The 24,935-nt window shown below is 38.7% G+C and overlaps 1 protein-coding gene across 2 annotated transcripts in view; it reads right to left on the bottom strand.

Annotated features, from left to right (window-relative positions):
- The window catches only part of MEI4 (meiotic double-stranded break formation protein 4), a 238,150-nt gene extending 224,781 nt beyond the window's left edge, over window positions 1-13,369 (bottom strand). For both annotated transcript variants that reach the window (XM_045867123.3, XM_054505440.2), the window contains exon 1: window positions 13,207-13,369. The gene's annotated coding sequence lies outside the window, so the exon portion shown is untranslated. The remainder of the gene's footprint in view (window positions 1-13,206) is intronic.
- Window positions 13,370-24,935: the final 11,566 nt, after the last annotated feature.

The following is a 24,935-nucleotide window of genomic DNA, read 5'->3' as shown; positions in this document are numbered from 1 at the left end:
CAATTTTATTAGTTTAACCATTCCATTGACCAATGTCCTCCTTGACACCCAACTAGTAAGCTTGAATCCAAATGCAGTTCTGGTATAACTAGAAAAACAATTAGTCAATTCTGTGCCCAAAATGTTCATTTCCCTAAACAAGGGTAATTGGTTTTTTTTTTTGTTTTTTGTTTTTTGTTTTTTTTTTTTAAGATTTTATTTATTTATTTGAGAGAGAGAGAGAGAGAGAGCACATGAGAGGGGGGAGGGTCGGAGGGAGAAGCAGACTCCCTGCTGAGCAGGGAGCCCGATGCGGGACTCGATCCAGGGACTCCAGGATCATGACCTGAGCCGAAGGCAGTCGCTTAACCAACTGAGCCACCCAGGCGCCCCAAGGGTAATTGTTTACTTAACAAAAGCTTTTATCATTGTTGCTGTTATTAATTAAAAGTTCACATTGGCCTAATATCTGTGATGCCACGAGGGAAATTATTTTAATTCCCATATATTTTGTAAAGTCATAAAGACATTTTCATACATCTACCACAAACACAGATTCTTCTAAAACATATCTCCCTTCCCATATAAAACATGGGATATAAATAAAAAATTCACTCATTTGGTCATTATTCTCCCATGCCAAGTATACTTGCAATGTTTTGGTATTTAGCAGTGATAGATTTATAGCATTCTGTAAAAGCTCCTTTGTGATTAAAATACACTTTAGAGCAAATTGAAAATAAGTTTAAATAAGAAGCTATGGGATTTTTCAGGCTTTCTTACCAAACATGATTCTGCAAATTTAAATTCAGAAGAGTTTGACAAAGCACTAACTGCTGACAGCATTATTTGATCTGAGTGGACGTGCAAATGTTCAACAACAAGAAAGCATGTCAATAATTCATAGATCTAGAGTCAATTCTCTAGGGTAAGGAAAGAGTATCTTTTTTTTTCCCTATATCCCAAGACACTATTCTTCTGTGAGGAAATTTTTCCCTCTTCAGCCTGCCAGTAGACACATCACCTGTTACAATCAGACATTTGGCTGACTTCAGTTGTTTCAGTCCATTAAGACCAGGCAACCAGTGAGCTCCATGTGCAAGTCACTAAACCACAGAAGATGGCAATCAGTCTGGAAATTCAGCACTCCTTGCAACCCCAGTAATCTTAACCCCACAACCTACTTCAAATAGATGACTGAGCTTTTCCTAACCCAACCCTGAGAACTCTGTCTGGGCAGGTAACATGTTTCCTAGACTCTGTTCAAGCTGGGAGTCAAGCTGAGATCTCAGCACCCCTCTGGCCCTACTTACTCTCCTATTTGTAGGGCCTAAGTACATCTGCATTTCTGCCTATTTTGTCCTGTCAATTCCCCCTCATCCACCAACTCAAAAAACCCATATTAACACAGAAACAGCCAACTATCTAGGTAGGACTGATTCCTTTGAGACAAAGGTATTCTGGTTGTAAGATACACTATCAATCAGAAATCAGGATGGTGAATAGCTAGTGAGCAAACAAACAGGAAATTCAGCGAGTTGTTGTTACTTTAAAATAAAAATGTATATGCATTTACCCACCAAACTGTGACTCTGAGTCATTAGAAACAGAAGACAGTGATAAACTACATTTTTTTTTCATTTTCAGTAACATTTCTTAATTTGAAAATTCTAATATTTCACTCCAGGAGTCCAGCTCAGATAATTGTTCTGTCAGAAATTACCCTTGTAGCACATGGAAATTAACTGACACATTAATTTATGAAATTGAAACAATAAAAGAACAATTCATAAATGTACCAGCTATATTTTTCTTCTGTTAAAAAAAACTGGGAAGCATCTCATTGTGCTTTTTGAGGGTCAGACCACATCAGAGACATAAACATGATCATAATTCATGCATTTATTCAATAAGTATTTTTTGGTGACCTGCTATGTCCAGAGAATATAGCAGTGACAGAAATAGATGAGTTCTTGAGCTCACATTGCTCACATTCTAGTGGGAAGAGTCACAACATAAGTAAGTAAAATACATGTATGTCAAATTGTGATAAACACAGCTGAGAGAACTAATGCAGGTAAGATGGAGAGAGAAGGTAAACGGTTGGTTGCAATTTTAAATACAGCGGTCAAGAAGGGCCTCAATTAGCAGCTGACTTTTGAGCAAAGCTGCCAAGGGAGGTGAGGGAGCAAGTCATGCTGACATGGAAGAACACAGAAGAGCAGGCCAAAGAGAGGGCAGCTGACAGGCGTGAGGCAAGGGCTGTGGACAGAGCACCTTCCCAACACCATCCTCCTTGACTCCCATATTAATGCTGTACAGTAGGGTGATTATTATTCCTGTGTTACAAATGAGGGTCTGCAGCTCAGCTCTGTTGCCGCTTGCCCAGTGTCACCCAGTTAGCAGTAGTGCTGACACCTTAACCTAGGTGCTACATCTCAGTCCAGGAGTCTTTCCAGTGCACCGATTGCCACATTGCTGTGTCCAATTCTGTGTACCGCAACTTGCCAGCAACAACCAATTAAACAGGATCGTCAGAAAGTGTGATTTTGAGGGCAAGGGCTCTGGAGACTGCCCACCGAACTGTTGAAGAAGAAGACTCCAGGCACATAGCATCTGAAAGACTGCTAGACCAAAGAGGGAAGGGAGGAGTTCAATAATCCTCCAGAAGGCAGAACGAGGACTAATATATGGAGATTACAGGAAGACAAGTTTCCGATAAATAGATGAGTAAGATCTCCAGTGCAGGAGCTGTCCAACAAAGGAATGGGTTGTCCTGTGAAGTTACGGAATTCCAATTACTGGAGTTACTCAAGCAGAGGCTGAATGGCCATCTTTCTGAGATGACGACAGATCAAAACTGATGTGAAAGCTACGTGGACTGACTGGCCTTACCCAATTCTGAGTCCGTGTACACAAGCAGCAGGCAGTGCAGCGTACAGGGAAAAGTTCCAACTGTGAAATCAGACAGCTTCGCTAAAATCCAGTCTCCACCACTTAGAAGCTTTGTGCACTTAACCTCTGGCAAGCCTCAATTTGCTTATCTAAAAGGAGGCAAGGGGTGCCTGGGTGGCTCAGTCGGTTAAGCGACTGCCTTCAGCTCAGGTCATGATCCCGGGGTCCTGGGATCGAGTCCCACATCTGGCTCCTTGCTCAGCGGGGAGCCTGCTTCTCCCTCTCCCTCTCCCCTCCCCCTGCTCGTGCTTGCTCTCTCTCTCTCTTTCTCTCTCAGGCAAACAGGCTCAGGGAGTAACTTGCTCAAAATTACATAGTAAGAAATGAAGATAAAATTTGACTCTAAAACTTTTCATCTTTCTATACTGTCTGCCATGCAGACACATTAAATTAGCATATTTTGACACAGATAATCTATTTTAATAAATTTCAAGTATAATAAAATTTATTTCATACCAAAACTGTGTTGAACATGTGTCATAGACTCCCAAGAGCTTGATATCAGAAAAAATGATCCATTCTGTCACCCAATAAGAGAATCAGGAGTCCAACCCAGTCTCCATGGACATTACAGTATTAAAAACTGGAATACCTAATCATCAGTTCTTAGAAATTCCTTCCAGATACTCTATAACTTCTGCTTATGAATCCCAGTCCACCTCTGAAAGAAAACAGTATAAAGCCCACTTTCCTGAATCACCTTCCAAGGTTCTGAAGCAAGCAAAAGGCTATAAGGTCTCTTATACCCATCATAACATCATAATATTGAGCCTCTTTTTATTCTGACAGCTTCCTTTGATTATTCTCTGTCTGGTCAAAGTCCCTTTTCATGACACCCAGCACTTAACCTCCAATTTGGTGATGAACATAATCAGTCACAACAGTTGAACTTTCTTAACGCACCCAAAATAGTATAAGTTGTTGAACGGTCCGTCTCCATGACGGTTCAAATGGACATAATGAAGACACAATTAAAAATCTATTCTTTTTCAAAACTGCTTTTAAGCTAGATCTCTAGTCATACAACTGATTTGTTGAGAACCAAAAACAGTTACCCTCTAGCTTTACTTTTCTCCACTGCCAGTGGGCAATCTAGCCACAGAGGACTCTTGTGGCTTCCCAAACAAAGCACATGCTGCCATGATGGCGGGCCTTTGTCTATCATGTTCACTCTGATAGAAACACCCTTCCCCCATCCCCTGCCTGCAGACTCTCCACTCACCCTTCAAGGCCCAGTCTAACTGCCCCTGTCCGAAATCCTCTAGGCTTCCTACTCCTTCCTTCTCCACCCTGGCTCTGTTAACTGCGCTCTCATCTACATTTCCACAGCATTCTGGAAATGTTCTCACCACAAGGTTGTATCAACAGTCATGTGGGGGTCTCTCTCCCCTACCTGACAGCAAGTGAGCTCACCGGCAGCATGGACTGTGCCTTCGTCTTCTATTATTGCTAGCATCAGGCTCAGTGCGAACGATTAAGCCACACTGTACACGAACGACTACAATAAAGAGTTGGAAGTGAAAGACTTCACAGAAAGGGGAAATGAATGCCAGCTAAGGGGTCGCAGGAAGCTTCATGAAGAAGTTAGTACCTAAGGGAAGACAGGAGAAGTTAAGGAGATTTAGCAAGGTGGAAATGAGGGCCTGCTTGGTTATACAGGCAAAGGGAAGAGCATCAGCAGGGATAAGGAAAGCCATGGGCCTGGCTAGAGTACAGAGCCTCAAAGGAAAACATAAATATCTCTTGGACACCCCTGCATACTGGACACCATGCATTCACTTTACATCCAGTACCTCATTAAATACCCCATTTTATTATCTCATTTAATAATTCTGCGATGTACAATTTAGTATCACTGTGCAAAGCTAGGGACATTAAAGTTCAGAGAGTGCAGCTTTCTCAAGGATATCCAGTTCACAAGTGGTAAAACTGTATTTTTTTAATATTCGTCTTTCTGCACGCATTCTTTCTACAGTATGGTTTCTGGGCTTGGGAGTAGGAATTAAGTGTAACCGGGACAGGAGTAGGCCTCTTGAACTTCCCTGTGGTCACTCTGTGCCTCCCTCAATGCCCTTCCCAGCTTGTCAACACTCGCACGCACACAACACACAGGCAGGCATAACAACTCCAAAAGCACTGTTAGATAAGGGATTTTTTTCCTCCAGAGACCGCCCAGGGAGACAGGAAAGAGTAATATGCCCATCAGTCAACCCTAAAAATCCCCATCAAAACTCATTTCAAAGGAAAAAAAAAAAAAAACTCATTTCAAATATATCTTGACCAGGCAAGAATAGCACAGAGGCTAGGAGAGCAGGTTCAGGAGCCAAGCTTCCTAGCTCTGCCCCTTACTAGATGAGTGACTTTAGACAGGTTGCTCAACCTCTCTGTGCCTCAGTTTGCTCATCTGTAAAATGGGAATCAAGATAGTACTTAATATATAAAGTTACTGAGGAGGAGAGATTAGCTAAGGCACATGACCCCTATGAACTCTATCAGGTACACAGTAAACACTCAATGCAATGCTTGGTCTACTTGAGACTAGTATGAGGCCATGATTCAATCCCAGACCCACTGTTTGCCAAGCCTGTAATTTCACGTAAAAGCTCAGAGAAGAGACACATGTGGGCTAACATGAACAGGGGGAGGAAAGACCTCTGGAGCAAGCCTGGGAGATCTGAAGGATGCATAGAATTCAGAGAAGCAAAGGGAGCAAAGCACTTCAGATGGAGTGAACAGTACGAGCAGACAGCAGATAATGACAAACGAATTTGTGGGAGAAGACATAGAACTCCTCAACTAAAAGAAAAGGTATTTTAGGGGTGCCTGGGTGGCTCAGATGGTTAAGCGTCTGCCTTCGGCTCAGGTCATGATCCCAAGGCCCTGGGATGGAGCCCCACATCGGGCTCCCTGCTCAGTGGGGAGCCTGCTTCTCCCTCTCCCTCTCCCCTTGCTCATGCTCTCTCTCTCTCTGTCAAATAAATAAATAAAATCTTAAAAAAAAAAAGAATAAGGTATTTTAGGGAATAAAGGGAAATAATATAAGATAGGGAAGTTGAGATCTTGAGAGTCAGTCAGAAGTGCCAACTGGACAGATGGAAATAGCTGTGGTCTTCTGAGTGGATAAGTGAAATGATCCAGTGGCATCTTAGGAAGAAGACTGTCCTGGGTAGGAAGGAGCTCAGGATTACTTGCACCACACATTAAGGAAGGGCCAGAAGGAGAACGAGGCCAGGACACTGAAAGTGAGCACACAGAAGACGAGAGGCTCTGAAAGATGTTTGTGGAATGGTACAGCTTGCTGCCAGACTGGAGAGGGAGAGAGAGTGAGGGAAGACTCCAATACGATTCCAATATTAGGCCAGTGAAGAATGGAGCCTAGTCAGAAACACATACCAAAATCACTTGGAAAATACAAAATGTACAAAATAATGCTGATGACACATTTACTCAGACCACATGACCTCTTCTCTGAAGTTGTTTCTTTAATTCTAGACTGAATCTCAGCTTTTTATTAATGAGTGATGGAAATGAGGTAAGCACATTAATAATTAAAGACGCCAGCTTCCAGCTATGTACTTTGAATCAGTGCCTTTGTCAGTGATTTTACACAGGAGTCATATTTTTGGAATATACTGGGAAACTGGTAATTATTATTTACCATCAGCAATCTAGTATGAAATGTACTGCAGGGTCTTTGAGCTGAAATAAACGGTTCCTTCAATTCCAATCCACAGTTATGCTACAGTTACTTGCATGCATGCAGCATTTAAAATATACAATTTTGGCTTTAGGAAGTTGATTTTGATGAAGAGAGCTTATTGGAAATATATGTAATTTTTAAAATCTACTCATTATATATCCAAAATAATGCTTAATAATTATCAAATAAATGGGTGATGGACAGTGGATGATTTTTTTAATTAAAAGACAAAACAATCTTTATAAAAATGGATTATTTAGGAGTCATATTTATAAGAGAAATAATTTTTTAGGAAGCAGCAACTTCTTGAGAACTATGTGTTTTGTTCCCTGTTATAAAATGGCAGATTGGTCATGATCAATTTATATTCTGCCAACAAACATTCACCACCACTTATTGGTTGTGCCAGGCATTCGAGATAAGTATGCCCCTTCCCTAAGGAGCTTTTCCTCTACTGGAGGAGGCAGACAAGTAAGAAAATAAATAAAATACAAGCTAATGCATGAATAATAGAACTTTAGACAAAGTACACAAACAGATCAGAAGAGAAAGTAGCTTTCTCCTACCATTGTTCCAAAAGATAAAAAGAAATGGATCATAAACAATCAGCTATTGTAAAACCCATTTGAAGAATCTGAAAAGAATCACAAGTATGTTCTGGTTTTTAATCTTGTAAGAAACAGTCATGAAAACAGAAGGCAGGCATGGGAAAAGGAGTAATCAGTAAGCAGCCTCTGAAATATATTTCCAAACAATTATATTAAAGATTAAGAAAGTCACATCTCTCTAACAATCTACTTTCTAATGGGTTGTTTTCATTTTTCTATTCATCCAGATTAAACCAAAGCACACATTAAATATAAGAGGATTTATTTTCCTGAGTTCTGCCAATGGTGAAACCAATCTAATCAAAAATGAAATGAGGAATGAGCTGACTGAATAAATCAGAAGGAAGAATTAAAGAAGCTGATGGATATTTTAGAGGCTTGTTAAAAAATAAATTGGACTTTCATTATAAAAATTGACTTACATGTAGGTTATACTTAAGAACCTACTTCATAACATTTCCTTAAAGTTAGTTTGATTATTAACCAAAAAATATTGCATTTCAATATATTTTCTTACATTTCCCAAATGCAAGAGATATAGTAATGGGCATAAGTGAGAGTGAATGTCCAGAAAAAAAAAAAGCAACAAATGCTAAAGAATCTGTGAGTCTGCTGATATATGCTTTTCAGATTTGAAACCTAAATAAAAAGTTCAGCGAAATACTTTAAATCGTGCCCCCTAAAGTAATTAAAGGATGATCAGTGTACTTTTGACATTTGAAGAAAAGCAAAAGAAAATTGGATAGTAGACATAGCCCTCTAAAGAGGTACAATTTGTAAATTACTTTACTCCCTTGATAGACAGCCTTTAAATATAGATAAACTCAGTAACGGGAAAAAACAAGCCGTTGTCAAAGACAGCTATGCTTACGACATGTAACACTGAAATCAGCAGAGGTGGGAAGCATGGAGTGGAGTCAGATCACATTCCCTCTTACAGCTGCAAAGCAAGGAAAGAGGACCTATTAATCCTTCTCCTATTCCTGGAGGTAGCAAGCCTTCCAGGGAAAGTTATCATGCTCATGCTTAACTGAGCATGATCAGACAACACATGGAAAAAGAGATTCTGTTCTAGGCACCCTGCTTGTAAACAGAGATGGTAAAGGAACTCAAAAACCTGCTGTCTGAAGAACAGAGGAATGAAATGTAAATTGGACATATTCCATGAAACCCCAAGGAACAAGACAAGGACAGTGGATGGAAGTTATGTAAACATAGTCTATCAGTCCAATGTGTCTAATGATATGTGACAGAACATTAGGAGTAATGAATTCCCTGTTGTGGAAGGTGTTCAGGTACAATGAGCTCTGATAAGGATGGGGCAGAATGTATCCAAACTCAGAACAGAAAAGTTAAATGCATCACCTTCCAGGACCACTTTTACCCTGAGATCCTCTGACTATAAGAAATAGAAGCCACAGTCACTGACTTTGGGGGACTTAAAAGTCATTCAGTGACATAAAATAGGTGCCTTTGAAAAAGTGGTGGGAATACCACATCCACCAGGGTCCAGGCAGAAAGCTAAAGGTACCACAATTTAGGCAATATGAGGAGAGTTTAATAAAGAGACTGTTTCTAAGAGTGTGGGCAATTTAAGGGGATAACACAATGTCCTGGGGCCAGCGACAACAGAAAGAGGCAAGGCCATCCTTCAATTTCCCTAGCCCTTAAAAGGATGAGAGGAGGAAGCAGTTACCAGAGCTGGGAGAGAGAGGGAAAGGACTACCTGACAGGAGCTGTGACTTTTCATCCTACAGGATCACTGTTAGGACTGTGGGGGAGGGAGCAGGGGCTGGTATGAGCCTGCAGGACGGAGGCCTGGAGAAATCTGGAGGACCAAAGGAGAATATCTAGCATAAATGCTAGCAAGGCACACAAAACAGGGCAAACAAGGAAAGCCCTAGTCTGGGTAAGAGGTTGGAATATATTCTCTTTCTCAGGTCCCTTCCAAAGGGTGTAGTATGCATTTTTATTGGCAGAGACTCATAGACCTGTTGTTCTTTACTATCATTGTGTATCACTGGCTCTTTTTCATTCTTCAAGCATCCCCTTGGATTTGCTCTCTGAACTAAGCACTCAACTGCAAAATATATGCTGTACCCAAAATTGTAGTACCATAGAATACATGTTATAGAGCCTGAAAATCTGAATACAGAACCATCTACCCAAACTTAGGCAATTTTCCTTCAGGTAGCCTTGCTACTCATTCTTTTATTCAACAGATAAGTTTAATTATCTCCAACCTGTCAGGCACTGTGCTAGACACAGGGACACAACAGTCAACAAGACAAGTCCATCACTGCCTTCACGGGGTGTTGAGCTGACTATCAATCACTCTAATCTATAACACCCCTCGTCAGTAAAAGAATCTCACAAGTGCTGTAGATCAGAGGTTGACAAATGATGGCCCACGGGCCAAATCTGGGGGGGAGGGGAGGCTTGCTTGTATAAACCACATTTTATTGAAACAGCCACGGCCATTCTCTTATGTATTGTCTACTGCTGCTCGAGTGCTACAGCTTCAGAGCTGTGTCACTGCCACAGAAACAGCATGGCCTTGAAAAGTCTGAAACATTTACTATCTGGCCCTGTACAGAAAAAGTTTGCCAACAGCCACTCTAAATAAAACGTAACGCTTTAAGGACGCAGATGTAAGGACACATATTGTCGCTCATAAAACATCTCTGAATACTGCACAAACCAAATCATGAGGGGGTTGGCTTCCTGCAGGGCTATATTTCTACTAAGTTTTGTTTTTGTTGTTTATTTTGCTTCTTTCATTGTGAAGAAAGGTATCATGTGGCTCATGTCTTCTATCGACACATTGCCTTACATTATATATAGGCTTTTGATTGATCAATTTTTCCACATCACAGAAGGACCATTTTTACAAAAGATCCTTTTCTCTGAAGAACACCGAACAAATTTTGACAGGGGTGACTTGAGGCTCTCTTTTAAACTGAACAATAAAATGGACTGTAAAAGCACTTAGCTAACATGCAAATGCTGTATAAATGCAATATCATAGCAGCAAGAGTACCTTCACTTCCCTACAGACAGAAACATGAGTGGATGCTTTTTCCCCAATCACTTGTCCCAGAGAACATTAAAATTTTAAATGAAAGAAAACAAAACCTAGCTTTCACTGGCTGTTACCAAAAATTCCTAATAAGAAGTGACAGGATCTGTGCAGGTTGTGGTTCCTCCAAAGGATGTTAAGGGGTTAAGTCAGTGGTGGCTGTGGCTGACCATCGATTTGCCATTCCCAAAGCCCTTTTCTTTCCCTAACAGTAATCAATGTAGCAGAAATAAAATTAAATGGACCCTTAGTTCATATTTAGTCACTACGATGCGGCAAAAACTGGATTGAGAAAGATCCTTGCAAAGTCTCGGTTCCTGAAAGTTCTGCCACCCCACCAAACCACTGATAAAATACACATCTAGTGCTTGAGAGAGGGGAGACTGAGTCCAACAGTGAACAGAGAACTAAGGATGAGATGGTAACAGAGAGGCAGCATGGGGAAGGGAAGGTTGACTCAGCAACAAGAGAGATCTCTTAATACCAGCTTAGCCAGTCTATCCTTGAAAATGCCTTCCTTAGACCATGTCAACTCCCTCTAATACATACGCTTTTAACATCCCATACTCTCGCTTCACATCAGTTACCACAACTGCAACTGGATAATTCCTTCTTTAATTAGTTGTTTGATGTCTGTGTCCCTCAGTGACAAACAAGCTCCACTGAGCTCATTATCTGTCTGCTCAGAGCAGGAATCCCTACAGCTAACACATGAGGAGTACTGAAAAAATATCAGGTGACTGACCTAAAGAATGAATGGATAGGTAAGCAAGCTGGATCCTACATACTCTGCAAGCATATAAGAAAGTTCTAGCCAACATTTTCCTGTACTTATATACCATACACAATATTCTAAGAATACGCACTAATTGCATACCAACACTTATCTTCTCTACCTGTTGTTCTTTACTATCATTGTGTATGCCACATCTCTCTGCTCTTACAATCTCTTCTTCTGTACTGACTTTTATCTCTCAACATACAACCATGCTCAGGTTGCTCCTAGCTTTAAAAAAGAAAAAAAAAAAAAAAACCCTCTCTAATCACCCCCCCTCAACCTAGCTGTTCTTACCAAGGTCACAAATGACATCATAATTGCCAAACCTTACGTCTATTTGCAAATCCTCATTCTATTTCTCTGCAGCATCAGACCACTAATATGACCCTAATGGCCGCTCCTCTATTCTTAAAACACTTTGCTCTCTGACTTCAGGGCACTACTCCCCCAATTATCCTTCTATACAATTCCCTGTCAATTCTATAGCTGAATCTAAAGACGTGTCTAATTTTTCCTCAAACCATTAATACCTCTTGTCTTTATTACCTCATCAACCTTCTGACTGATCTTTTCACTCCTTCCAATCCATTCTTCACAGTGCAGTCATACACTTCCCTCAATAAAGCTCCAAAATGACCAGGCCTAATTTAACTAGCTCTATTAAAGTGTGACTCTTGACCTTCAAGTATTTTTTCAAGTAGTTTAATGTATATGTGACATACACATGTCCTGTAAAAGAACTAAAATATTCTCTTTGATCTTCACAATATCCACTGGACTCCTAACATCTTTATATATGCTAAAACATTTAAGATAGCATTTTCTAAGCTTTAACAAAGCCTCCAAAATACTGGTTTGGGAAAGCTGGTTCCAAATACTGGTATTCCCTCCATCATTCATGAAAAAAACGTCATCCAGATTATACATGTTCCAAATTACACATGCTCTTTATCGCACTTGATCTAAAACCCTTCTAAAGCAGTAAGTCTTCCAAAATAAAAACAAGTAGAATAGTGGATAGCAAATCACAAATCTTTGCCAAGCAACTGAATCTCACTGCAGCCACATGATACACTGTAAATTCTCTGGATTTTAAATAGGAAAAAGGCAATACAAACGAGCCCAAGAAAGTGATCAGTGTGTGTGTAATTAATTTGGCAAAAACATTACTATTGAAAAATATGTCATGAAGAGTCCATGTTATTATGTGTTTTTCGACATTATAAACATTTTATGAATATTAAACAACAGTACATTTCTTTATAATCTATGGATCCTGATGGAATTCAAGTGCAAAAACATGTTTCCGCAATTCCAGACTGCGAAGCTACTTGAAGCCTTTCATAATTCAGTCCAAGCTACTTCTCCCATCTTATTTCCTGCCACTTCAAACACTCTAGACACACTAAAACATTGTTTTCTCCATGCATGCCTGGCTTCTTGCCTTTACTCTTACTACCCCTTCATCTGTAATGAATTCCCAACTTCTTCCCCTATTTTCCAAATATCTGGTACTTATCCCACCTCCACGAAGCTTCTCTGTCCCACAGCATTTGGTCTGATCCTTCTAATGCAATTTTACCCTTCCCTCTGAATGTTTCTTGGGCACTTATAGATCCATCCCTAGCACAAGCCTGTGAGGTCCTTGAGTGAGGAAGTCATGTGTGTCCCATCTTTGACACCTACAGCACTTTATACAGTCCCTCCAATACAGCAGGTGATCATTTAAAGATCTACTCAATGAATGGATTTGCCAACCCCACCAATGGTTTCAAAACACAGGTCCCGCCTTCTCCTTGAAGCCTCAGGCACCATTTTGGTAGTCAAGCTAAGTTTAAACATGCTCAGAGCCGTGGGACACACCACAGACACCACGAATTTCTATGCCAGTGCTCCGGTGACCCCGGAAGCTCCAGTGCGGGCGCGATCCGCGTAATTAGGTGAAGGGAAACCCCAACAGTGTGCGGAACTAGACACGGAGGTGCGAGCGGCAGGAACGTAGATCCAACCCCCGGGCTACGGGAAAGGAACGGCCAGGCGACCCGGGCAGAAGGCGCGGCCCGCGAGGCTGCACAAGCGGAGGCGTGCGGGGCGCTTCCCCACCTACCTTCGGGGCTCCTGCAGAGGAGGGAGGGCGCCCTCCGTGGGGAGCCAGTGCAGGCGGGGAGGGACGCTCTGGCGCTGAGGCCGGCGAAGCCTGAGCGCCTGCCCACGCGGCCAGGCGCCCGACCCGCAGCCCGGAAAGCTGCCCAGCTCGCCCCGCGTTCTACCCTCGGGGGGAGTGGGCGGGGGGCGGGGCCAGAGACCGCAAGCCCCAGAAGGCCCCGCGGCCCGCTCGGCGCGCCGCCCTGTTGGCCGCCCGAGCCGCGCAGCGGGCTCCGGAGCCCGGGTAGCGAGTGGGTGCGCGCTCACCCCGAGCTGGCTCGGCCCGGCGTCGCCCCGTTCTTTTAGGAGGGCTCCGAGAAGGGAAAGGAAACGCCCCGTCGCTTTCCAAAGGAGTGCGCCCCCTCGGGTTTGCCAGTCGGAAAGTGAGATCGAGGCCTTAGGAAGAAGAAATCTTCGAAGTGACTCGTGGAAAGACCTGCACTGATTCCATTGGGGGAGGGGAGAACTGAGGAGAAGATGAGTCCTAAAACAATTGTTCTTTTTCCAGAGGTGAAATTAAATTTCCATGTCTTACAAGAAATTATTATTCCAGAGTGGATTTGCTCACTTTTTACCTTTCACGTTGTATTTTTAATCTGTATTCTTAAGTCACTTATGCCTTGCCTCGTTCTAAAATTCTGTCGTATTTTAGAATCCCAACTGGATTCCAAGCATCCTGAGGACATATTCTTTGTAGCCCTCTTTAGTATTATACGCAGTGTGAGGTTGCTATTGGGTAGAAGTTTCAACAGACATTTAAAGAATCAATCATCGATCATTTCTACGTGGAGGTCTGTTCAGTTCATTTTGCTAAATGGATGAACCTTCTTCATTAAGATACCCATTTGCATGCAATCAGTTATTGTACATTTCTTTAGAGCATCACTGCTCTAACCATCTGCCCGTTAGAAAGAGTCAATGATTTTAAGTCTACTGTAATTTGTTTAATATATCAGTCTTCATTAATCCTGCAGAGGCAAATTTCAGGTAAGCCCAGACTGAATTATCTTGAACTCCAAATTAATGAACACTAGATTAATGGTTTACTGTATTTGCAGTTCTTATTTGAGAAATGTAAAATCCAATCATAGTTCATCTATCACAGAGATAATCAGGAGTCGAATAGGAGAAATGTTACAAAGTTGCCTTGTGTACTGCATGTGTGAAATGCGCTTCAATTCCACTCATTCATTCATTATGCAAATTGGATTGACCTCCTATCTTGTGCCAGGAACTGAGTGAGGCATGATTATTGCCCTTTACAAGTGTAGTCTGGTAATTAAAACAAATGGGTAAACAAACTATCAAAATACAGTGCAGTCACTGAAATCCTATTGGAAAACTGCAGTCAGTTTTAACAAAAAGTGTATCCTTTCTCATTAAGCTGTACATAGATATTTACTAACCTGAGTATATTTACAATTTTCTTTGAGCTTCTGAAGATGGAATGGTTATGGATTTTATAAAAGTGTATAATGGAAAATAACTTCCATGAAAATGGTACAAGTTTTCATACTCGTTTTTGTGTTACTCATCCCTAGTGGGAATATGTAATAAGTAACCAGTACATCTTTGTTGAATAAAGAAATTAATGGGTTCCCAGTATCTTAAAACATTTAATTTGTGCCTTTTGAAACTACTTTTCTAAAAATGTGATTCAGTTATGTGTGCCATGGCCCAAACAACTTTTCTAGTAGAGTTTAGGAAGAAGGGTAAGGTGAAAATGTGCAAAGATGCACCTAAGCTCTCTTATCTCTTCATTTTGTTTGCTGCATGTAATTGCAGAATATTTGAAGGGGGCTTGAATAAAGAGTCAGGACAGACTATCTTAAAAAAATCATGTTTCTCTCATGTAACAGTTTTTTTTTCAACAAAGCAAATTCATTAAATGCCAATCCATATATAGCAGAGGAAATATTATGGTAACTATGTAGAAATGTTTAGGATCCATATAAAAACATAAAATAAGGGCGCCCGGGTGGCTCAGTCGTTAAGCGTCTGCCTTCGGCTCAGGTCATGATCCCAGGGTCCTGGGATCGGGCCCCCGCATCGGGCTCCCTGCTCGGCAGGAAGCCTGCTTCTCGCTCTCCCACTCCCCCTGCTTGTGTTCCTGCTCTCACTATCTCTCTGTCAAATAAATAAAATCTTTAAATAAATAAATAAATAAAATAAAATGGTTTACCTCTGTGCAAAATATAAAACCTTAGATGGAGAGTACTCAATTATTATTAGCTAGTTTAACATCAACCTAAAATAAGTAAAATGGATAAAGTGAATGCAAAAAATGTAATCAAGAGAGGTGCCTGGTTGGCATAGTCAGCTGAGCCACAAACTCTTGGTTTCAGTTCAGGTAGTGATCTCGGGGTCCTGAGATCCAGCCCCGCATCAGGCTCCGCACTCAGTGCAGAATCTGCTCAAGTTTCTCTCTCCCTCTCCCTCTGCCACTTTCCCCCATGCTCGCGCTCTCTCTCTCTCTCTCTCTAAAATAAATTAATGTATGGTGATTAACATAACATAATAATTTAAAAAATTAAAAAATAAAAAATAAATAAAAATAAAAAAACAAAGTTCTAAAAAAGTTTTAAAAAATAAAAAAAATAAATGAATAAATCCTTAAAAAATGTAATCAGGAAACAATATTAAACAGCTACTCTAATCATAAGGAGCAAAATATCTGAAAATTTCAAATAAGAATGTAAAGTATATTTTTAAAAAACCTATTGTTAGAAAAGTAATTTGCATTATTTTATAATATAAAATTACAGAAACAGTAGTAAGTCTATCAAGAAACAGAAACTTCAGTAATCCCTAGGCCAGCACCCATTTACACAGGAGAAAATTATTAGCTCTGTGTTCAATTCAGTAGTTCAAGAAACATTTATCATGTTAGGTACCAAGTATAAAAAAGTCCTTGTCCTCAATGATCTTGCTGTCTAGTAAGGGAGCCAAATTTTACCATTAAGATAATACAACTAGCAAACTGAACATGCCCACTATGCCAGGTAATCATGGGCTACCTCATTGAATTAATCTTCACAAAAGCCTTATGGGCCTTAATCCTTATTTTACAATGAGGAAACTAAAATTTAAATTGGTTATTCATCCAAGGACATTCAGCTTGTACATGGGGTAGCTAGGACTCCTACAATACCCTGTCTTACTCCAAAGTGAGTAAATTTAATCCTTCCACTCTAGCTCAACCAGGAAGCCAGCTAGGTCCCTCTTTAGCTGCTGCCTTTAATTCTAGTCCTTATTTGGAGCGTTCCATCCACTAATGTCTTAACATTCTCAGTGGTGTCTGGGACAGCTAATTGTACAAGTCTTTTGTGTCTTTTAACCATTCATCAGACTTTCTGGAGCCAGGTCTCTTGGTTAGACTTCTACCTGATAATAACACCTGCTTTAATTTCATATCTGTACTTGTCACCACTCACTATTCTATGGCCCATATTTTTCTCAAATTGATCGAATACCCTAACATAATTTTCAGCAGATTATGATCTCATGGTCATTAGAATTAACATTATACTACAGAATCCTGCCTATCATTATCATCAATAATTCAAATACTATTATCATAAAATTAGTAATCTATACCGTTATTTATATAATTATTAGCATAGTCCAGATAACATCTTACAGTGTTTCCCAGCTTTTATCAAAATGGTTGGTACATGCTTTAAGAAGAGCATAATCCATAAAAGTTTCCAAGTGTTTAAAACCATTAAATTACATCAAATTCATGAAAAAAAATAAGAACCATATGTTTTTAAAGTACTTAATTATGTATTTTAAAGTCTAGAATTATAGAAAAGTGGAAAGATTAAGAATATGGCTGAGAAAAGAAGCTTTTACAACTATGCATTACATCTCTTTAACATACCTAAAATCACATACTATAAAAATAATTACTCCCCAAATTAAAATATGTTACTTTACTTACAGAATGTATTCAGGAAGAATTTAAAAAGTATTTTACAGGAAATTTATATTTTGAATTTACAGGGAATGTTAAGCCTTTGCCTCCCAAAAATCCATGTGTAAAGAGAATAATTCTTTTTCATATGAATATTTATTCTAATTTATGTGATTGTAAACTCAGTTTTTAGCATTTTTTGTTTTCTCAGAGCAGTACATTAGTGAATTTCAGTGGTTTTTTTTTATTGAAAGGGTTCACAGTTTTACCATCTGAATTGATTAAAGGTATAAAAAACAAATTAGACTAATCTATCAGAATTATAAACACCACAGAAAGTATTTTAGGTTTATTAGGGAAAAAATGATGCTTTATGAAAATATGAGGTGAAAAAGAAGCTTGGGATCCTGGAAATCACTTAGGCATGTTACCAAGTTGGAAAAGGGGCTTTTCTTAAAAGCCTTCTGTGGAAATCAAAGAAAGCTTGCAGGAGCGCAGACTGCTCTGTGACCACTGGATTTACTGTGACTTACTGAAAGACTAGATGATACACACTAGCAAAGAAAGTTAAGGCAAAATAGGTGCTATGAAAAATATGCACATTTAAAGCATTAATTTTAAATGAATAAAATTATAAGAATTAGGCAGAAGTATTCAAAATTGATGCTGGGAAGTCCAACCATTAAAAATGCAAAGGTGATTTAGTAATGGGAAAAATTTTAAATGACAATATTTTGGTCTTATTTAATAATACAAATATTAATCTGTGTAAAACGGTTCAGATAAAATATTAAAGAAAGGAACATTAAGATTATTTGAAAAAAAGAAAAAGTTATGTTCTGGGGGTAAAAAAGGCAGAGTAGTGGCAAATCTTCTAGAGGAAGAGTGTGAAACTGACTACATAAATACTACAGTAAGGCATATAAACTGCCTAAGGAGTCAAGAAGGTAGGTATTAAAAACACTGAGAAAAAGCCCATATCTTATATTGTGTTATCTAGCAATACATCTGTTTTATCCTCAGTGGAGATGAATTTGTCTTTTTTTTTTTTTTCTTTTTACACTGATAGAAGACATACAGTGTAGTGATTATGAGCATGGGCGCTCTGAACTGAGATTGCCTGGTTTGGTTCACTAGTTTGCCTCGTAGTAGCAAGTGACCCAAGGTAAATTTGCTTGGCTTTTAAGATCCCAATTTCTTAATCTATAAAATGGAGATGATGATAATTGTACTCATATTAAATGATATAATTCTTACACAGCACCTCAGTCCCTAGCACACTAGCACACACTGTTTTAAATAAATATTAGCTATTATTATCACTTCAGTTGCTACCTTCCTTACATAGTGATTTTTTTAGCAGTTCCAAATATAAAAATAGATTACTGTAATTCATATTGCAGTGTTTTCTCTGCTAATTAGCAAATGAGTATACAGATAACTGCTATCCTTAAGAAAATCCTCAATTCCTCTTATCCTCAGTAACAAGAATTCATAAGTAAATTTGGATGTCCCAAAGGAATACAATTTTTCCAGTAAACTTTTCCCAACCACTTGCCTATGCATTGTGCCTCCTGAGTCACATAGAAAACCATTGCCTTTGAGCACATCTCTTCCAAATAAGGTTTATTATAGAACGGTGCAGTAAAAATTGAAAAAATATCACAACCACTCCAAATGACCTTCTTTCTTGTGTCCTCAAAATATAAATTTTAAAGAGCTCTGTTAAGATTATCTAAAATCCAGTTTTAATTCAGAAAGAAGTTTGGATAACGAGCAGTATCAAGTTTTTTATTTGACATATAGCCCAAGAGAAGAGGAAGAAAAGAATCTAAAAAGTTATTATGTGTTGAAGACAAATTATACATATTATTTTCTGCTTCATTGTTAAGTATTTATTTGGGTACAAACTTCAACCAAGGCTGTTTAAGCTGTAAATCTGAAATATGAATACAATCACAAGTAACAACAGTTACTTGTTTAAATAATTAACAACAGCTATTGTTTATTGATGCCTTACTCTTTGCTAAGGATCTCACATACCTCTTCTCAATAACTCTATGAAAGAGGTATTCTTATTTTATTTGCCCTCCATTAACAAATCACAGAAGTTAAGTAACATACCCAAAGTCACCTAGGCATTTTAAGTAGCAAAACCAAGGGTCCAACCCATTTCTGACACCCCTTTACTTCTCTGAGTTCTGGCTTCGGGTTTATTTTTTCCAGCAGAAGCAAATGCCCTCCACCTCCCTCACCCCCAACAAACACACAGGCACACACACACACACATTCACACCCTGAGATTAGGTGACTTTTGAAACTAACAGTACCCTAAAACTGTATCCCTATATATTCTAGTAGTTGGACCATATTCATTTATATACCCTCTTCTAAATGATCTTATGTAAAGACTTATTCATTTGATTCTAGTGGTATGGCTTTATTACAGTGGAAGGAATTTGCATCACAAATGGCAACAGATGTTTTCTTCATTTACATTATTCAAAGCAATAAACATATGTTGTTCTGGTTGTTAACTTGGAGCCAGAAACATGCAGTTTCTATTTTCACTGTTGAGGAGTCTGTGATATCCTGGAAAAGACATTGGATTTAGAGTCAGAGCACCTGGTATTCAATCTATATTCTGCCATTTATTGCACTATGACCCAGGGAAAATCATTTTACATCTCTGTAAAATAAAGGGTTCGGGCAAGATGACCTCAGAAATTTCACTCTGCCCTGAAATTCTAATTGTGCCTCAGACCATATTAGTAATTTTCAATCTGCTTCAAATTTCTGAAGTTGTCTATCCTTGTGCATAGCCTCTACATTTCCCACTATTTTTCTAGGAAAAAGGTTTCTACAATCCCTGTTTTAAAAAAAATAAGTCACATATGACCTTATTACAAGAAAAATTGATAAATATATAATGTAAAATGTGAATAGAATTTAAGAATTAATGAATTACTGATCTTGAAGTATTCTGGTATATTGCTTCTAAGAATCAGGCTGCCTCTTTCCATAGTTTGGCTATTGTGGACATTGCTGCTATAAACATTGGGGTGCATGTACCCCTTCAGATCACTACATTTGTATCCTTGGGGTAAATACCCAGTAGTGCAATTGCTGGGTCATACGGTAACTCTATTTTCAACTTTTTGAGGAACCTCCATACTGTTTTCCAGAGTGGCTGCACCAGCTTGCATTGATGTCCACCAACAGATGAATGGATAAAGAAGATGTGGTGTGTATATATAATGGAATATTATGCAGCCATCAAAAGGAACGAAATCTTGCCATTTGCAACGACATGGATAGAACTGGAGGGTATTATGCTGAGCGAAATAAGTCAATCAGAGAAAGACATGTATCATATGATCTCACTGATATGAGGAATTCTTAATCTCAGGAAACAACTGAGGGTTGCTGGAGTGGTGGGGGTGGGAGGGATGGGGTGGCTGGGTGATAGACATTGGGGAGGGTATGTGCTATGGTGAGCGCTGTGAATTGTGTAAGACTGATGAATCACAGACCTGTACCTCTGAAAAAAATAATACATTATATGTTAAAAAAAGAAGAAGAAGAAGAAGATAGTAGGAAGGGAAAAATGAAGGGGGGGAAATCAGAGGGGGAGATGAATCATGAGAGACTATGGACTCTGAGAAACAAACTGAGGGTTCTAGAGGGATGGGGGTGGGGGGATGGGTTAGCCTGGTGTTGGGTATTAAGGAGGGCACGTATTGAATGGAGCACTGGGTGTTATATGCAAACAATGAATCATGGAACACTGCATCAAAAACTAATGATGTAATGTATGGTGATTAACATAATGTAATAAAATAAAATTAAAAAAAATTCAGGCTGCCTTAGTTGTTCCTGGAATATATAACATAAAACTGTTGTGCCATGGGGCCTCAGAGAGACTGAAAACCCTGTATTCAGTTCTTGGTGACCCATACCGGAAAACTGAACACCTATGAGGTGCCATGCAAAACATTGGGCAAACAATGAAGAAATTGCCATTGGGGAACTCACAGTCTCTTGGGGAACACAGTTAACAAGCACCAAAGGGTAGCATGTGTTTAGTGGGGCCAACACTAGGTGCGATGGGAAGCATGGGAATGGACACCAAGCTCAGTTAGGGGGAGGGAGTTAATAGTGACTTTTTAGAAGCAATAATGTCAAAAGTGAATTCTGATAAGACACGTAAAGTTATGCCAAGGGAAGATAAACAGGGAAGAAAGTGGAAGAAAGTACCCAGTCCCAGATCCTCATGGGGTCTGGTGTACCTGGTTTGGATCAAAGTGTATCTACCGGTAATTTTAAATTGTTATCTCTTTGAAACAGACCAAAAAAGTTCCAACACTTCCCAATTCATATCCCTGATATATGTTATTAAAATAAACTGAGTTATGCTGGTAGATTAATAACATCTGAATGTTCATTTTCTTACCTACTAGTTAGTTCCCTGCTAGAAAATTGACTCCAATTATTTATTGTGAACAGACCTTTGGGGACTTGTATGCTCATCAGAAATTATAGTATTCTTATTTATTCTAATTCTTACCTGTCCTTTCAAGATGTTCTCCTTAGGCTGAAAATCAGTAGCTTTTGTTCATGAATAATAATTCATTTTAAGGGTTAAAACTGAAGATCTGATACTGTATCTTGAGATAACTAAAGCTCTTTGTCCTCAATGATTTCACTATTTGATTATCTTTTAGAAATGCTACCCTATTGAACATTGCTTTTTATACTATCTAATGCCTCATCCAGATAAACAAATTTTAACATCCCAGCTGGAGGTGTTTGCCTTCATGGTAAACTCATCAGAAGCTTATTGTCTTCATCCTTTTCCTGCTCTTGCTTTTATTATTTTTTTGTTTTTTAAAGATCTTATTTATTCATTTGAGACACAGAGATACAGAGAGAGAGAGAGCATGAGCAGGGGGAGAGGCAGTGGGAGAGGAAGAAGCAGGCTCCCCGCTGAGCCAGGAGCCCGATGTGGGGCTCGATCCCAGGACCCTGAGATCATGACTTGAGCCAAAAGCAGATGCTTAAGTGACTGAGCCACCCAGGCATCCCCTGCTCTTGCTTTTAAATCCATCCTCAAGCAAATCCTCTCCTTTTGTTTGTTCTTCGGTTTGATAGGGCCTATTAATGGAACAGATGCAGCGACAATGTGAAAACGTATTTGAAAAAGCTAAAACTTCATTTACAAATTGTTCCTGTCCTAACCCTTCATAGAGTTACTAAGTCTCCGTGCATTATTAAAAGACATCCACGATGATCTTTTCCAGTTTTGAGTGGCATGGTGTATTGGCCTTGGCTGTGAGCCCTGTGCACAGCTTTACTTCAGCATCTCTATAGAGGAGAGGAATAAGAAACAGGAAAATGTTCACTGAAATATTTATGCATGTGTTTTAGACTTAAGGAGTAAGAATATTCTGGAAACTACTTTTAAAATCAAATCTGTGCAAGTATTAATATTTTAATGTGTTGCTCCAAATAAGTGTTCTTTTCTTTTAAAACATCTAATTTCATTTGAAATATTTTGATGAAGTAAATGTAGTGAGTGAGTCCTGATAAAAAGTAAAAAAGTCACTCGGGTTTTTTATAAACAACAATAAGAAATAGCAGTGGAGGTTGAAGAGGCTGGTAAGCTGTGATATTCAGAACTAGTTTATTCTTTTGTTGATTATATTAACTCTTGTCCAGATGTCTTTAGAATATGAGTAATAAGACAGACATACTTTGTAAGAACGGTAAGGAAAGTATAGAAAACCCTGTTTGAACTCCAAGCATGTTTTAAGGTCGAGGCACATATATCTTCCACCCAATTAATTACTCACTGCCCGCCCCTGCCAAGTGAGTTAAGAGTTTCAGAGGTGCTGAAGTCTTCAGCATTGTAGTAAACCTGCAAATTCTGGTCAGACAACTTCAACACAAATGCCTATTTTGCCACTCACTGGCTATGCTGTCTTGGAAAACTTAACCTCTCCAAGTCTTTTCATATCTATAAAATGAAGTGCTAATAGGGTTATTGTGAAAGTTATGAGAATAATTCACTTGAAGCATATAGCAAAGTGTCTGGCACATAGAAAATGTCCAACATGTTAACTACCATTAACAGTAAATAAGACATATTAATATCCCTACTACACTCAAGACTCCTACGGAGTGATTGTGGTGCTTGTCCATTAGCGCCATCAGTAGTATGTGAATATGTCAGGGTGAATGTATGTGTATTAGAGGGGAAAGTAGGTAGTATCATCCGAATTTTAGACTATCTATGATTCTGTATTCAACTTTTTTTTCTGGGCAATACATTGGATTGTGATTTTTGTTTACCATGTCCACAAGCTTAACTTATTTTAGAATTTTGGATTTGAAATACTATTTCTAAATTTAGGACAGAACAACAGAAGAGAAAATTAGGTACAAGCATTTTGTACTTCGAAAATTATTGCCAGAAGCATATTATAACAATGAATGGAAAAATTGCTATATTAAAAATTCATAATACATTAAGGTTTTATATTGGCTAAGTAGCTAATTAATTTACTGAATCAATCTAAAAGTACAGATTGTTAAATATGAAATATGATTAAATAGTCATGTTTTAACATCAAATTTGATAAGCTATAATTCTTTCATTTGCTTTGAGCTGTAAATTAAGACAAAATATAAATAGTCAAAGAAAAATGTTTCCATTATATTGTAGAGAACACAAAATAAGTATGCTTTAGGATTGTGCCTTGTACATTGTAGGTGGTTAGTAAATATTTGCTAAACTAAACTGAAATACACAGAGCAAGGTTCAGAATAACTAGAGATGATTGAAGAATAGTTAAGAATAAAGATGGTGTCTTATTTAAGGGTGAGAGGCTGTTTGGGGAAGTTTTAAAACCGGACCCATATTAACCCCTGTCTTGTCAAGAGCAATGAACTTCTAAATAAAGTTCTAATTTTGCAAAGAATGTCAGGTGCACTGAGCATGCATTATTTTAGCTTTTAAACAATTATCTGTGTTACTTTCAATCATGTAATTTAACCTCACCAGGTTTCCATATTGCTTCTTCTGTAAAAGGAAAATGGCAATCATGTTCCGAGCTGTTAAAAACCCCCTGTATTGGGAACACCTGACAGAACTTGTCAAACAAGCACATCCCAGGACCCATCTTGGGCCTCCTGAATCAAAATCTCAGAGGCTGGACTTGGGAACCTACATTTTAAGAAGTGCTCCCGCCTCATGTGGTTCTTATACAGACTAACTTCCAAGAACTACTAGTCCTTGGAGTGCCTATTAGACTGACTGAGGAAAGGAGCTCCTGGTAACATCAATGAGGGGAGCCAAGGCATCCTTTCCTTTTGGAACAGAATTCAGAGACATAATGTTTGCTAAAAATTAAAAGATAAAATAATAAAAAATACCTATATAAAAGGAAGTAAAAATAAATAACATTATGTAGTAAACTGTTATTTATTGCCTCCAGAATCCAATCAAAAGTAAGAAAAATAACATTTTCTCATGTAATTAGTATATCACAAATTTGGAAATTTATGGTTCTTTCCTAGGATTTAGGTCTCTCATTACCATTATATCCATGATTCTGCTACAATAATTTTCTGTTATGTCTATATTGTTTGTTTTCAAATCCATACAGAGCCCATGCTCTGTTATCAGGCATTGTTATAAGCATGTTACAAATTCTAATAAATTAATAATAAATCTAATAAATTTAATAATCAAGCAGCAGATAGGCTGCTTTTTT

The sequence above is a fragment of the Mirounga angustirostris genome, unplaced genomic scaffold, assembly GCF_029215605.1.
Source record: "Mirounga angustirostris isolate CCGP_5_RB_7025 unplaced genomic scaffold, mMirAng1.0.hap1 SCAF_8, whole genome shotgun sequence".
Lineage (NCBI taxonomy): Eukaryota > Metazoa > Chordata > Mammalia > Carnivora > Phocidae > Mirounga > Mirounga angustirostris.
Note: the sequence above shows the minus strand (reverse complement) of the source record. Positions and strands in the feature narration are given on the sequence as shown.